Source organism: Blastomyces dermatitidis (assembly GCF_000003525.1).
Source record: "Blastomyces dermatitidis ER-3 genomic scaffold supercont1.3, whole genome shotgun sequence".
Classification (NCBI taxonomy): domain Eukaryota; kingdom Fungi; phylum Ascomycota; class Eurotiomycetes; order Onygenales; family Ajellomycetaceae; genus Blastomyces; species Blastomyces dermatitidis.
This window is the reverse complement of record NW_025544776.1, coordinates 4120722-4135383: the sequence shown is the minus strand read 5'-3', so window position 1 is coordinate 4135383 and position 14662 is coordinate 4120722.

Below are 14662 nucleotides of genomic sequence, written 5' to 3'. Positions count from 1 at the left end.
CTCTTCTTCAATTTCTCTACATATATACATGTGCATTTCTATATTAGCATTCCAGTCAATCTTGTGATAAATGACATTAATGTTGTATGCAGAGTGATAGAGAAATCAGAGATGTGCACAGCATTATTGTAAGAGCAGCTTGCAGCTCTTAAATCTCTTACAGATCTTGAGTTTTGAGATTTTCTTTTTTTTTTGATGTTTTTCAGGTGATGTAGCGTTGGAAATAGATTAAACATGTAATGTATGAAAATAAATGAGATGTATATAATAATATTTGTCTTTTTATGACTGACTTTTACAGTTGATAATCAATTCATTATCTCTTTTCTTACACTTTTTCTTTATCTGCTAGCTACTACTCTTACATGATCTCTATATAATACAGTGTTCAGTGACTAGGTTCAGCAGCTTTCATCTTTTATGATTCTGTCTCATATATTATACTGTCTCTCTTCACTCACTCAGATCACTACAGTGAACAGCTTATTAAAACTAATCTTATCTGATCTCTGAGCATTTTCAGAAATTGAGATGACTTAGTCTCATATATCTGCAGATGTTTCAGATAGTTCATTCTCTGTGATCTCTATAATTGAACTAGTATAAACAGTTAAATTCAACTCTGAATCTCTTTTTCTTCTGCAATCTGACTCATATACAAGTCTGCTGCTTTGAGACTACTCTTTACTGTGTTGCATCTGCTGTCTGCAGTGTGTTATTGTACAATCAGCTACAGTCTTATTACTTATTAAAGTATAGCATTCATCTGATTTCTTCATTTCTTCTCATTCTTTCCTTATAATTATGAAAAGATTGAAATAAGTGAGATCATCTGATTTGTAAGTATCTATAATTTCTCTTACTTTGTAAGACTTTTCAATTATAAGTCTCTTCTTTTTCAACACTGATAATAGTGCTGTGAATAATTATAATCTGCTCAGATCTTGTATCTTTGCTTTTATAAGTTATGAATCATTGATTAAGTTGTGTAAGATCTGTCTCTCTGATTCTTTCAATGTGTACATTCTCAGAGAATATGATTTGAGTATTTTATATAACTCAAATCATCTAGATTGAAACTTCTCAGAACTCTTATTATGTATAAGAACTCACATTCTCATCTTGAGACTCAATTTCTTAACTAGTGAGTCTCATATTCTTTTCAATTGAATTGCTCAGTTCAGAAGTAACTTATTAGCTTTTGCACGTGTGTGACTAATCTCTTTCAATCTTGATTCTGTATCTGTGACTGTTGTGTCTGCAACTCCTGTTTCCTTCTTTACCTTTTTCAAAGCATTCTCTGAGATGCGCGGATGCAATTCATACAACAGGTAGAATGATGAATGCTTGAAGACTGCATGCTGCTGAATTCATGTGACTAATAGCATCTGTTCAAGATATTCATTTCATAGTCTCATAGACTTGCTCACTAGATATTTCATCAGCATGTTGCTCAAGATTTCATTCAAGTATTTCATCTTTCTGTTTATCTGTGAATGATATGATGTTGTTCTAAAATATCTTGTCTGTAACTGACTCATGAAATGCCTCATCACTTCTCTTATGAGATTCACACTGTTATCAGTTAGAATCTCACACAGTATTTCATAGTTAATATAGATCTCATTATGTAGAAACTTCACTATCACCTTCTCTATTATCTCTGAAACTGCTTTCACAACTGACCAGTCAGTAGTGTAATCTATAGTAGTGATTATTCATCAATTTTCATTTAATGTTCATGATAATATGTCTATGAGGTTCATCTTTCATTGTTTAAATGATTGTATTATACACTTTATCTGATGTTATACTTTCTCATGTTCTAATCCTTTCTTAGATTCTTTCATGATCTGACAATTCAGACACTTGTGAGTATATATCTGAATGTTCTCAGTCATGCTTGGCCAGTATACTCTTGATTTGAGTACACTCATAAGTTCAGAGCTTTCTAAGTGACTGAATTCCTTGTGCATGTGAGTCATTAAGTCATGTCTAAATAAAGATTCTAGATAGAGAGCTTCTGCATATTCTAGATCATGATAAAGCACAACATCATTTTCATTTTTCAATTTTCTCAGCTTGAAGTTCAGAAGCATCTCTTCTACTACTCTTGTGAGACACTTGTCATCTGACACCTTGTCATTCTCTAAGTAAGAGATTATAGTGTTCACTCATTCTGATTCCTTGCATTCTCTCAGCATGTTTAACATGAATATTTCTTGTATCTGATTCATAGAATTCTCACTCATGAAATCAGGTCTGCAACTAATTGCATCAGATATCACTGTATTCAATCTCTTTCAGTATTTAATATAAAGATTGTACACTTAGAACTCTGAGATTCAATATACTAAGTATTTGAAAGGTTTTGTTATTAATTATAGATAGATGAGACTTTCATGATTCATAATCATCATTATTGTATATCTGTTGTTAATATATCTATTTCACAATGCCAGCATATGCTTAATCACTAGCAATTTCTTTTCATACACTGAGTAATTGAGCTCAGTGTCTGATAGTTTCCTATCATCATACATTATCAGGTGCAGCTTGTCATTCTTACTCATCTGTAGAAGAGTGTCTCTGATAGCTTATTCAGATACATTCATCTCAATATAGAAAGATTTATCACAATCTGATTGAATAAGCACTGAGAATATTATTATACATTTTCTCAGTGTGAGAAAAGCCTCTTCACACACAGTATTTCAGATAATTGAATGAAACTTCTTCTTTCACAGATTTGTATTCATTTCTCTTAAGAGATCTGAGAGTGATGTAGATATTCATGCAAAATCCTTGATGAATCTGCAGTAGTATAAGATCAACTCAAGAAACTGTTATACATAATGTATATTTCTCAGCTACAGTTAATTCACTATAACATTCAATTTCTTCAGAATGAGATGTATACAGTCATCACTTACTACATATTCTATAAACTTCAACTCTTTCATTTCAAACACACACTTGATTGATTTGATATAGAGCTTATACTCTGTCAGAGTTATAAGCACTTTATTGAGATACTTCAGATATTTGTTATATGAGTTTGAAAAGACTAGAATATCATTGAGATATATAAGATATGAGATTTCATTCTGTTTATGAAGAATCATATTCATTATTATTTAAAAGATGACAGGCACATTTATCAGACTGAATAGTATTACCAGGAATTTGAACTTCTCTCATTATATATTAAATATGATTTGTGAGACTGATAATTCATCTACACAGATCTGTTAGTATTCTGAGAGAAGATCAATCTTCAATAGATATTGAGTGTTTTCAACTATATTCAACTGTTATTGAATCTGTGATAGTGAATATTCATTCTTGATTGTAAGCTTATTGAGTACTTGATAATCAATACACATTCATCACTTCTCATCTGCCTTTTTCATAAATAGAACTGGAAAGCCTCATATACTTGATAAGAGTTATATGAGATCATGTTCTAGAAGATCTGTGATCTGACACTTCTGTTCTTTGAGATGTGTTTGTGACAGAGAGTATGCATTCTGATTGACTGGTTTTGCATTCTCTGTATCAATCTCATGTACAAATCCTCATTTCAGCAGCAATTTCAGTGAAAGATCTGTTCAGAAGATCTTCTTATACTTCTTCAGAAGCTTCTTCATACACTTATTCTTCTATATATTCTTTATCTTAGTTTTCTTCACTTTCAGATTCTGTATAACATACAGAATACTTTCAGATAAGGTCTTGTAAATTGTTCTCTTTACTTATTAGTATGTAAGTAGATTTAATTCTTCTATATCAGAGACATGAAATGTTCTTCTTATATCAGTTGATAGAATTGTATGAACTGTTTCCTTTCTATCAGTCAACTGTATATAACATGTACATCATTGAATCTGCAGATTGAACCTTTGAAATTAATCAAGTCTGAGAATAAGATTGTATTTTATATTCTGCAGCTCTTACACTCAAATATAGCAAGATCATTCTCTGAAGTGCAAGAAAACTCTTACTCTTACAGATAATATCAAATATCAGTTATCAGATAATCTTATGTATTAGAGATTCTTCACTCAGTGAATTTCTTTCAATCTTCAGATTATATAATTATTAATATATTATATAAAAGCTTCTGTATCTGTTAACACTTTTACAGCTATCTCTTAATTCTTACTCAAGTGTCTCTTATATATTAACATTTCAGGTCTCAAGACATTAAGATGAGTATTCACTTTATCATTCTCATCTGCATCTTATTCAGAAGCCTGCTTCTTCTTTATATTCATAGAATTCAGAGAGTCATCTAACACAGACATCTCTTTCACTTTGAAGACTTTCTATAGAATATCAGTGAGTGTCTTCAAGCTCACTGATTCTGCTAGTTTTTTAACTCTCTTACTTCTCTTGACTGCATATACTGAGTACAATCTTTTATATCATGATTTTGATATTCATAGTTGAAGTAAGTGCAATACTTATAATATCAAGATTTTCACTCAGAGAATTTCTTTTTCAGAAGATTCAGTGCTTTAGCAATAGTATTCAGATCTAGATTTATTACATCTGAGTGTGTAACTTGTGTTATAGAAGTCTGATTATCTGTTCTTCACTAAGATATACTTGATTACAGTATTTTCTGTTACAATTGACTCACTTGTTTCTGTACAATAAGAATATTATATGCTTTCTTCACTGTGTCTGACTGTGAGATTAAGCATTTTCATTCTGCTCTTAACTCAGATGTAAGATTATGAATAAAGATTTATAAATAGAAAGATGTTGAAAGCTCTTCATTTAATATAAGATAGTGTAAGCTGAAGTGTGTGAAGTATGATATAAGATTACTCACTTATCTATACTCAGTGAAGTGTTTGTAACACTTATCTATACTCAGTGAAGTGTTTGTAACACTTATCTTATATATTCACTTTCTCAAAGTTATACAAGATTCATTTGAAAAACTCATTTCATGTTTATGAGAATGAATATCACTTCAGATCTGTGAGATTTATCTTTTTATTAATTATTTATAATAACTTTGCTTTTCTGTATAGAAACATGACAGATCTTAAGACTTATTGAAATTCTGTTAACTATCTGTCTGTGAGTTCATATTCAATCTGATAATATGATTACATCTGACTTAGTTAACTGATTACAGCATCATTTTTTCAGTCATTATTAAAGCTTGATAACTTCAGCAGATCTTCTGACTTGATATATCTCATGCTTCAATTCTCATTCTGTACAGCAGTTTCTGATGATGTGTATACTTCTGAAGAGATTATGAATAATCATGATAAGATCTTCAGATTCAGTGTAGTTATCTGTCTGTGTAAATATTTGATCTTCTGCTGCAGATCTAAGATCTGATTTTCTCTATTCTTATTAATTGTGGCGGGCTGCGCCCGATCAATCATATAGACTATTCCGTTACACTCCACAGATTCCACGTACGCTCCGATCCTCGGCCATTCTCGATTGCCGATCCTCGGCCGCCACCCCGATCAATCATATAGACTATTCCGTTACACTCCACAGATTCTACGTACGCTCCGATCCTCGGCCATTCTCGATTGCCGATCCTCGGCCGCCACCCCGATCAATCATATAGACTATTCCGTTACACTCCACAGATTCCACGTACGCTCCGATCCTCGGCCATTCTCGATTGCCGACCCTCGGCCATTCTCGATCGCCACTACGATTCTCGGCCATTCTCGATCACCGATCCTCGGCTGCTACGAACGCGCATATATTCTTCCGCCCCGAAGCTCCACCGCGTACGCCACCACATACGCGTATAAATATCCACCTCGATCGCTGATTCTCGCACTTTCTCTTTCTTTCCTTCTCTAGCGTTTTTATCTTTGTTATATAAGACCTATAATATTATACCGACCTATTCGGCGCAGGCCCCTTACATTAATGATGATAATTGTGTCAGTGAAGCTCTTTATAGTGAATGCTTGATTCACAGTAAATATCAATTGTTATTTGACTTTCATCTCAGCCTATCACTGTGTACACAAGATCTTAATCTCATTTAGAATTCTTGTACATGTATGAAGCTTCAATTTCAGTTTAGCAGTCTCAGCTGTTTTTCTTACTACTTCAAGTAAACTCTCTAAGAGGTTCTGTATATCTTTCAGTTCAGATAGCAGAGAAGGATATTATTTATATCAGCTAGAAAAGATATTCATTTCAGTGATTTCTCATTAATTGTATGATATCTATTATTATATTACTGTATTGTTATATGATTTCTGTTATCATTATACAACTCTGATGATAGTCATCTCTCTCTTTTATCTCTTTGAGTGAAGAGCAGTCTTCTTTGAATCTGATTCACTACTCTCATCTCTTTTCTCATATCTCATTCATTCATATACATGGCATTCATCTGAGTATGAAGTTTTTCCTCAACAAGTGAAGCAGTATCAATCAGATACTCTTTCACTCACTGCTCTTCATACACTATCTTTTGAGACATTCTAGAACCACACTGACATGATAACTATGAATTGTTTTGTAGATGAAATTATCACATTCTGAAGAAGTCTGTACTTCTCACTGATTTTTAGACATGCTATCAGATGTGATTCAAAGGTTGCTTAAGTCAGTATATAATTACAGATGTATACCAGCTTCTTATATATTGTAATATTGTATGCTAAATTAATTAGTGGCTGCTATGACCCTCTTTACATTTGTACGCTAGTTCGGAAGCGGCCGCGTTATTATCTGACGGTCGTACGTTCTTCCGAATTATACAAGTACAGAAAGAAGATATCTTTAAGATTGTATTCTTTGCATTGTTATATATGAATTCAGCAGTTAGAAGATGTTTAAGTCAATTATTCTGATAATATGAATAAAACACTTAAAAATGCTATTCTAGTATCTGATTCTGATATTCAGTCTGATCATCTGTCTGTGAATGAAATGCAGTACTGAGAAGACATTTTATTATAAGATAATAGTAAAAAGCTGATCAGTATTTACTGATAAAGAGGGATTCTTAATCTATTATCAACAATTTTAAAGTATCATGATTATAAATGATGATATCTAAAAACAGATCAGTCAATTCAGAGACTTTAATCTTTTTATAAATAGAAATATATCTGATTATCTTTGTAAAGTGATCAATAATAATTAAAATTAAGTCATATTCTTTGACTCTTGTTAACTTTGACAGATCAACTATGAAATTCATCAATAGATTCTGTTATAAGCTCTTTGAAACAGACAGTGATGTTAACTTGCTATATTGCTTATACTGTGAGATCTTTATTCTTTGACAGATATTATAAGTCTTAATATACTCTTTAATATCTGTCTGAAGCTTGTCTTAAATATATTTACATTTTAGAAGCTTCTCAGTCTTCTCTAATCTGAAGTGCTCTGTATGAGAATTATTATGATGAATTCTCAATAACTTCTGACACACTGCTCTGCTATAAGAGATAAAGACTGAATTATTCAGTAATAGAAGTTCATATTCTTCTAATTATCAGTAACTTGATTTCTTAGCAGCACTGCTCTGCTCAGAGTCTGTCTCTTTCAAGTTTAAACTGAATTCTTTCTTCTTCAACTTCTGAATTCAAGCTGCAGTAGAGATGTCCCTCTTCTGTAACTTATTAATAAATTTCAAAAATAGTTAGATTGAAAGATTGTAGATTATTTCATTCTTTATCAATTCAATAATTGTAAGATATAATATAAGAAGCTTATAATTTTCAGTGTCAGTCTTCTGCAGAGATCTGAGTTTTCTTTCACCTTCTATACTGAGTTACACAGCTGTCTTATCAGCATCATTTTCAAGCTTCAGAGAATCTCAACTCTCTGCAGCCAGCTTCTTCTGCAGTGATAACAGAGATTCTTTTATAGAATTCTTCTTCACATCAATAATATTATAATTAGATTATTTAGATAATGTGTCAGTGAGGTTAAGCCAATCTGAACAGTATTGAATATAGAAATTATACTCTGAAAGCAGCTCTGCTCATCTGACTTGACATTCTATCAAGCTCTTTGTTATTAAGAAGTAATACAGATTTGCATGATCAGTGAGAACTTACACTGAGTACTTACTACTCTGAAGATAATGTTATCAGATCTTAAAGAATTTAATAATTGCTAACATCTTCTGATTATGAATATTATACATTCTCTGCATGAGTGATAACTTCTTAAAGAAAAAGATCACTGATCTTCATTCACAGTGTCTTATAGACTCTGTGAAAAAGTCTTCTCTCATAGATAATTCATTATCTGTTTCTTCAGAGATGATTATCTTCTGATTCTTTCAATGTTGAAAGATCTTTAATATTAACTGTGAAAAGATTTCACAGATTTCATTCTCAGATGCATCAGTCTCACACTGACTGAGTAAGTCAGAGTTAAAGTGATTCAGTATTGTGACATCTATAAAAGCTTATTTCAATTTCACAAACACCTGTGTGATGCCTTGAGTGAGAATAAACAGTCTTATTTTTCTGTCTCTCATACTTCTCTTTAACAGATCTATAAGAGAGGCAGTAATTTATGAATATGCATAGATGAATTGTCTATAGAAATTCACAAATTCTAGAAACACCTGCATCTTGCAGTATATTCACAGCATCAGTCAGTTCTCAATGACAGAGACCTGGCTTCTATTCATTGAAATGCCATTTATCTCAATAATATAATCTAAGAAATCAATCTCCTGCATGTAGAATGAGTATTTTTCAGTGTTTGTATAGAGTTGATACTGTCTCAAGCAACTCAACACTTCTTGAACATAAGTATCATGTTCTTTCTTCATTTTTGAGAAGATTAGAATGTCATTCAAGTATACTATGCAGGAGATGTTGACAAGACCCTGCAGTGTCTCATTTATATAGGTCTGAAAGATGGCTGAAGTGTTACAAAGATTAAAAGATAAAACAAGATATTCAAAATTGCTGTACTTGGTATGAAAAGCTGTTTTTCAAACATTGTCTTTGTTAACTCTGATTCTATGATAGACATTCTATATATCAATCTTTGAAAACATCTTTGCTTCAGATAATCAATCAATTATCTCATTAATTAACAGTAATGAATAGTAATTCTTAATCATCATCTTATTAAGATCTCTGTAGTCTATACATAGACATAGTCTATCATTCTTCTTAAGTATAAAGAGTATAGGTGTCTCTGCTGAACTCTTTGATAAATATATTCAGTTCTTTGATTGTGCTTCTTCATGATATTTGTACAGAACATTCAATTTCTTTATAGACAAGTTGTAAAGAGGCCTGTACAGTATCATTGCACTGTCTTCAAGATAAATCTTATATTATATCTTGATATCAGGAAACTTCACTGCTTCTCTTTCTGAAAAGATATTCTTATAATCTGTAAAGAGATGTTGTGTATATCTATCTTTAATAACAGATACTGCTGCTAATCTTGCAGTGAGAGTGATGACTTCTTCATCTATTCTCAAGTTTCAATTATCTGCTATGCAGTATATCAACTCAATCTTTTTCTCAAGATTCTTTCAATGAAACTCTTCAGGTTTCTCTATCACTATCTCTTCATTAGTGAGACAGTACTGTCACATCTAAGTAACTCAGTCAATGAGAGAATTGTTTTCTCTCAATCATAGAAGATCTAGAATGACATTCTCATCTATGATATTAACTGTGTGAAGAAGCAGACTGCTCTTCTTAAAGATTTCTTCTGAGTCTGTGATTATATACTTCACTTGAATTATGTTAAAACAGTGACATTTTGTTTCATCAGTAAATTTCACATGGCTTGACAGGTCTATCTTCTTTCAACTCTTCATCAAAGAAAAGGAATAGAATATGAAGTTAGTATTCACTCTGAAGTTGAGTAGGCATCTCACTAATACCTTCTTATTCAGAGTATGTATTGTGATCATAACATGAACTCAGAGACATGAGAATTGTCAATTCTTTTCTTTCTCTTCTTTATCTTCTGCAGATACATTTGTCAGAAGAGAAGTTAACTTTGAAAAGATATTTTCTCAGTTTCTTCTCTTCTTCAGCTTCTTACAATTACTGATATAGTGATTATCAGCTTCACAGTTGAAACAAAGATCTTTATCAAATCTTTTTTAACATTTCTTCACAGTGAGTGAAGAATTAGAATACTTAGAATTCTTCTTTACTTTCTCTGCACTGAAGCTGTCACAGTACTATTTAGATTTTATTATTAATTACTTAGAAGAGATCTTGTTGATCTTTTTCTCAGAGAATTGATTATTCAAATAGATCTGAGAAATCAGATTAACAAGCTCAGTGCAATTAATTGATAAACTCTGATATTGTAATATCATTGTCTGCATCTTGTAAGTCAGCTTTATAAGATAAAGCTGTGTTTTTAATTGATTCAAATCATCAGTTAATCTCTCTCAATATTCTTCAAATCTTACATTGAAATTGAAAGAATTCTCATCATCTCATTGATATAATAAGTTGAACTGCTGTGCTGCTGTGAAGCTGCAGTTGCAGTGATCTTTGATTTGATTCAGTAGAAAGTTCTTGAATTCTTTCTAAGTTATGATAGTATTGATATACTCAAGCTCTCTCTTCTTGATAATTCAAGTAGTCACAGAGATGCCTTTAAGAAGATTGACAGCATATATTACTTATATCTCATGAGTATTATACTGGCTTAGATTAAGGTGGAATTTTCATTCAAGAATACAGATAAAGCTGTGAAATTCAGACAAGATATTTCTCTTATATCTCAGAGAATCTCTGATCTTAATCTCTCTATCTTCATGATAGATGTAGATGTGTAGAGGCTGTGACAGTGACAGAGCGGTTGAAGAGCTCATGTTAAAATGTGCAGTGAGTTCAGAAATCTTGAATTTCTGCCAGAGTAGAGATGTATACACTCTAGAGAATGATGTAGTGTTTCTCTCAGAGAGTGAGATTGAATCAGTCTCAGCACAGATGTGTGAAATTATATCAGTCTATTAGAGCTTGACTGATTCAAACTTGTAATCAGATTGAGTGATTTAAATTGTAATATAACAGAACTGAAGCAGTGACTAGTTGATAATATTATGTAGAGATACTTGTTTAAGAAGCTGTATAAGTGAACTTGACTATCTTGCTTGAATAGTGAGCTTGTAGGCTACAAGGTTATTATGAGAATATCACAGATATGATACTTAGTATACTAAGAAGATTGTATGAGACATACAGTAACTCTTATATATATTTCAGTAGAAGAAGAATGAATTACTGACTTCTTTCATGAAGAGTCAGCATCTAGCTATTCTATATAGATAATTATTATTATTATTATTCTTCAATTATAGATGTATGCAGTCAGAGACTATGACATCTACCTGAGAACTTTAGTTCTCAGGGTTTTTTCTATGTCTGTAAAGTTAACTATTATACATTCATCAATTTCAGATATGCAAAATCAGAAAATTCCAGCTCAGAATACAAAAACTGTTTACAAATTGCAGTGTTTTAACATCATCTCATACTTTGAAACCATTTGACAATATCATGACAAAGGAAAAGAGAACACAGTCTTAAAGATAGACACATTAAATAGATAGATAGAAAGAAATTGAAAGGAAAAGATAAAATAAAGAAAGACTGTAACAAAACAAATTATTAAAAGATAGTATATAGCTGTTTTAACAGACTATATCTGGTTGATTTCCTTCTCTTCATATTCAGATAATTCTGAATTTAGTCATTTTCTTGTAGCTGCTTGAGTTTCTGATAGAAAGTCTATTAAGTATTTAATTCCTGTCTCAGTTGAGAATAAGAATCTCATATTTAATTGATTCAGATTATACTTCTCTTTCAATCTGACTCTGAGACTATTGTATAATGCACAGTGTATTACAATATACTCAGAATTCTCATTTGTATTACAGAATGAGCATTCTATTAAGTCAAATCTATTATCAAATCTTTGTATATAAGATTTAAAATAGCCATGTTCTAGTTTCAGCTGTATTATAGATGAGAATATTTTCTTTTTACATTTAATTGAACAAGATTTTCACTTGAGCTTTATTTCAAATCTTGAATAATGTATACTCTTCTTTTGTTTCTGTCAGCTTTCATTTCACTTATTTAAACAAGATTCTTTTATCTTTCTCTTTATGAAAGATCAGAACACTGTTTTTTAAATAGATCTGCTTAATTCTGAACTCTTTTTTGCAGCTGAATCAGCCAATTCATTGTCATGAATATTTATATGAGCAGAAACTCAGTGCAGATGAATAATCAGCTTTGATATTCTTCTCTTTTGAATTTTCAAAACAGAGTTTAAGATCAGTTTAAGATTTATTTGATTATTATGAATCTGACTATTTCTAAGTCTTTTTAAAGCAGCTTGACTATCAGAGAATATTCATATCTCTTTCAAATAATTTCCTCTTCTATAAGATTTTATTTTAATGAGTTTGAAAGCTTTCACTATTACAAATAGTTCAGTATCAAAGACTTCACATTCAGAGTCTATATTTCAGAAATCTGAGATAAAATTAATATTATCTTCAGTATAAGCAATGTCTGCATCTAATTTATTCAAGTTCTCATTTTTTGAGCTATCTGAATAAATCAGAATAGAGTCTTTTATATTGATTGTAGAAATTCTCTTTGAATACTATTCATATTCTTTCTCTTTTGATAGTTCACTTATTTGTACATCTATAAGAGATTCAAGCTTTTCTCTTCAGAGAGATAACTTCTCATGATCAACTTTTTCAACATTTAAAGAAGAAAATTGATTTTTAATCAGAGAGCATAGTCTGTACAGTTGAGAAGGCATTTTCTTTGAAGAATTATTTTCATTTCAATCAAGACTATGAGTGTTAGTCACCCGCAGGATGCATCTTAAGCTAATTACATTTAACTCTCTATAATTAACTGACCACTGCATCTATCCTCTCAGGCCAGTCACTAATTTCCAGGGGTGTTAGTTAGTGACTGCCACTGCTCACTTGATGACATACACATCAAGCTTTCAGTTGCTGATCTCGGCCTCATTAGATGCTCATAGGCCTATCAATCAGTTGTCATGACCTCACTCTGTGTTAGAGACTAATCATAGGCTTGATGACTGCAGTTCTCTCTGTCAGTATTAGAGCTTGACAGAGAGCTTGCAGGCTCTAGCCTATCAAAGTATTCTGCCTAGAGCCTAGATGCGTGTCTAGGCCTGCTAGTTAAGTGATTTTCAAAAATCATTCTCTGTATTTGAGGAGGAGCTAGGCTCTGATGACAGCCCTAGTTAGAGACTTGCTTAAGTAGTGTATAATCACTATATTAGGCTTGACTCTATATTGTTAGAACCTTGATGAGTGCACAGTAGAATAGTAAGACATTGACACTTTATACTGACTCTGATAAGTGTTTGCAGAATCTCACTTAACTAGTGACTTGACTTGCAGTAGAGAGTTCTACCCTGTATCAAGCCTTACTAATTAGGCTCAGCCTCTATTACATGAGGGCTTTCATGAGTAAGAAGTGACAGGTGCCAGCGGTGGGATTTGAACCCACGCACCTCTAATGTGTGCAGTCTTGATTATCAGTCTTATTAACTGAGCCACACTGACCTATATAGATAATGAGTGAATACTCTTCTCTCATTTCATGAGTAAGAATAGCTGAACTGATATCTCAGCAGTGTCTCACTATCAAGAAAGAGTAATCTGCTGACCTTGTATAGAAGTGAGATTCTCATATTCATCAATCAGATCTTTCTATGATATATTCAAATAATGTTATAGAGTAGTTGAAAACCAGTTCAGATGAAATGAAATCATCTGTATGAAAGCAATAAGCTGTGTGAAACCGCAACAGAGCCTTGACACGGCCGGGAGTGTGACAGTTATTATATAGATGACAGCTTCTTCATCTTTTATATCACACAGTCAGACTTGTAAGTCAATTTTAAATACAAACTTGTAAAAGCTTTTATAGATTATAGTTCAATAAGTGACCTTAAGTGATTGTAGCTTAAGAAAGTTTCTTTTCAGTTTATAGATGTCTCTGAAGATCATGTCTAGAGACTCAGTTCAAGAGTGTTTACAGATAGTAAGTATTTCTTATAGAAAAATAGCTTAATTCTGTGAAAGATACTCAAGAATATTCTTCACTGAGATTAATTTATTTATGAGTTTGAAGAGTTTCTCTGTTATAGATATAGAGAATAATATTCTGTAAATAATTAATAAGTTCTCTGAGACTTCTTTTATAGAGATTATTTATAATTCAGATAACTGCTTCTGAGTGGTAAAGTTCACAGAAATTAAAGTATGTAAATTTCTAGTTCTTTCAGTTATAACAGACAGTTGCTGACTGACTGAGCTTGAAATGTAAGAATAAGTGCTTACAGATAGTTATTTAAGTGTTTGCAGCTTGATATAATATATACTGTTAACTACTAAAAGTATTTATAATAGAAAGATAAAATGTAGAGATTAAATGTATAATAGTATTCAAGCTGAGTTATGAATAGTATTTGTGAACTTCAGTCTATATAGTTGTGTGTAGTCAAGGGCCGCTAGCTCTATTGATTATATGAGAGATAGGAATAGAAGTAAAGAATCCGCAAGAAGCGGGATTTCTTACAGACTTTTGAGATAAAAAGCAGTAGTAGCTTGAATAAGAAATAATATATTTTTACTCAG